Source organism: Sminthopsis crassicaudata, chromosome 4 (assembly GCF_048593235.1).
Source record: "Sminthopsis crassicaudata isolate SCR6 chromosome 4, ASM4859323v1, whole genome shotgun sequence".
Classification (NCBI taxonomy): domain Eukaryota; kingdom Metazoa; phylum Chordata; class Mammalia; order Dasyuromorphia; family Dasyuridae; genus Sminthopsis; species Sminthopsis crassicaudata.
This window is the reverse complement of record NC_133620.1, coordinates 440,659,557-440,662,522: the sequence shown is the minus strand read 5'-3', so window position 1 is coordinate 440,662,522 and position 2,966 is coordinate 440,659,557. Positions and strand designations below refer to the sequence as shown.

Here is a 2,966-nt window from a genome sequence, read left to right as displayed (position 1 = left end):
TTTAAAAGAGTTTGGTCCTGAAAGGACCAAAAGGACCAAAATGGCCAGGTTGTCAAGGGTTCTTCTTGTCAACAGGACACTTAATGCATTCATTCTTAACAGTCTTTATAATAAGAATTTGGTTAAAGAAGACATTTCAGCAGCCTTTGCTGTAAAGCTTTTAAAATCATGGATAAATGAAAAAACATCAATGCAGTGGCTGCTAGCTTTGAAAAGTTAGCATGGCCATGATTGTTGTTGTTTGTCTTTCATTCTGGAAGGAGGACCATGACATCAGGGAGGTGAAGCTGTGACATGCAAGTTGAATTGATTTAAGCGAGGGAGGCTGTGCAAGGTCACCTGCCTCACTTTCTCCTTCGGAGCCATCTGGGTCCAGTGGCAAGATAATAGATCAGAACTACTGGAGATGGGCCTCCAGCAGCATGGACAACAGACTGATGGAACATCAGTCCTACTAATAAAGTATTGAGCACTTCATAAAGTATTTTATCAACACAAGTCTAAAAAAATCCTCCTGAGTATGTATAGAATCAGCAAATCATAGGAAGTGGAAAAGAGCTACAGAAAGAACTTCAAGAATAAATGTCACGTGATAATCAATTTAACGATATAATTCTGTATGTCAAGGAGAAAATGAAGAAAAACAGTATCCCAGAATAGGTCATTTTAGGCATAGTTTAGTCAAGTATAATTAATGAGTACCTGGAATAGAATAAAAAGGAGGAGCTGGTAGCAGAGCTAACCATCAAGCATTGGAAGCAATATAACTCTCTTCTTGATGCCTTTCCTACTTAAGGTCAGTCTGAACTCACTCTGTTACTGAAGATTTAGGAGTACTCTTATGACAACATTCATTTCATGAAAGCCTTGCCAAAAATCATGGTGCTTTTTCATAAAGCTGAGGTCTTGGGTGAAGAGCCCATTCTGAAGTGCTATAAAGATGCACATGTTGTAAAGGGGGAAAGTGTCTTTCTTGAGCAAATAAAATTTGTAGAATGGCTCAGGGATGCAGAAGAAGAATCTCAGTCTAAAATGGAAGGTCACTGAATTGTGACCTTCAGTAAACTTCAGTAAAGGGAACAGGAATAGTAAATAAAATGTCATGTCTCATGTGTCCTTCTGAGGGTTTATATATAAGACAATGACAAATATCCTAAATTTCAAGAACGATTGTTACATAGTGGTCAATTTAAGGATATAATTTTATATGTCAATGAGAGGATGAAGAAAATTTGTAAAAATTATTTAACATGTTAAGTGGCCAACGTGTTATAGATTAGAGTTCCCTTTGAACTCCAAGCAGATCTGTCCTATTAAGTCATCCTGTTTGTTGTATTGAAATGCAATGATGTGGGGCAGCTAGGGGGCGCAGTGGATAGAGCACCGGCCTTGAATTCAGGGGGACCCGAGTTCAAATGTGGTCTCAGACACTTAACACTTCCTGGCTGTGTGACCCTGGGCAAGTCACTTACCCCAGCCTCGGGGGGGGGGGGAGGGAAATAAAATAAAATGATGTGATACCATATGGCCATGTTGGACTATGTTCATTCCTTAGCATATACAGGGATGATTTAAGTCATCCTAGGATTAAGTCTGTCTAATATCTACTCCACTTGCCATAAACCAAAAAAGTTTCCTTTCCAGCTCTCAATCCCTTTTTTCAGTTTTTTTTTTTTTTTTTTTTACTGTATCTTTGCTGATAGTTCTAGATAAATTGCATGGCCATTAGAATATGAGTAAGTAATTGTTGCCTCATTTTTGGCAGCTAAATTTTGTGGTAGGGAAACAATATTTTAAGTGATCATTTTGAAATAAGGTGTTCTTAGCTTTTCACCAAAGCTGGATACAGTGTCACCAGGAAGTCGGTGAAATATGCTCTATCTTAGCATGTGCCATTAAGAGTCAGAATTTGGCGTTTAAAAGCATACTCTGAGGAAATGAAGTGTAATGTAATTTGAAATTATAGTAGCGTTATAACTTATAGTCCTGTGAGTGGAGTATATGTTAAGTTTTCATGTGTAGATATTATGTATCTGTCTAATAGGTTTCTACTATAGTGATCTGCTTCCTTAGTAATTTGAAATCCTCAAGACTTTTTTTTTTTTTTTTTTTTTTAATAAAGGCCATCCTTAAATTTAAAAAAAAGAAAGAAAGAAAATCCCAAATTGGGTCACAAAGGTTGAACATGACTGAGAAATAATGAAATGGAAAACACAGGACATTTCTTCAGGGATCTGATGAGCCAACAAAGATCTGAGAGGAAGGCAATAAAAGACTTAAAGAAAAATTAATTCAGAAAAAAAAGACTAAAAGGAACATCATTTTGAGCTCTAGCTTTTAATCATGTAACTTTTAGTAATGTAAGTGGTGCATACTCCTTGCCCTCTCCTGGTGGGCCATGGCTGTGGGATCTTGGTCCAATCACTTCTCTGCCTCATCTTAAAAAGGAAGAGATTGTCTTAAGGGATCTTGAAAGTTATTCTATCTCTAACATGCTAAAGCCCCAACATAAGATAATAAGGTAAAAGAACCTGAGCTGCAGAGAGACCTTCCATCTGTGGCCCGGCTCTGTATCTTGAAAACATAACATCCAGAATGGGGAGTGGGGGGTGGGAAGGGAGCTATTGCTTCTCTCCAGCACTAATGAAATTTTTTTTAAAACCTACATCTCCCAACCTCCTGCTTGCAAATGACTTCTTTACAGTCCTGGCTTGTGCCACAGAGAACCTGCACTGAAGTCCCCTTCAGGGTGTCTTATGATTAGAGAGTGACTGAACAAATCATGTCAGGCACACAGCAAACAGTTAATATGCATGGTTGTTGATTGACTGATTATTCCTGCCCATAAGAAATGAGAAGGATGAATAATAAAAGGAACACAAAGAATTTTTAAGATAATTTGGAAATACAGGAACAAGGATATCCAAATTTGAAGGGTACCTATCTTGCTTTTCTCCTTCCATGCT

At 37.7% G+C, this 2,966-nt stretch overlaps 1 pseudogene; it reads left to right on the top strand.

Moving 5' to 3' along the window:
* The first annotated feature begins 422 nt into the window (after window positions 1-422).
* On the top strand, window positions 423-1,362 carry LOC141538776 (eIF5-mimic protein 2 pseudogene; annotated as a pseudogene).
* Window positions 1,363-2,966: the final 1,604 nt, after the last annotated feature.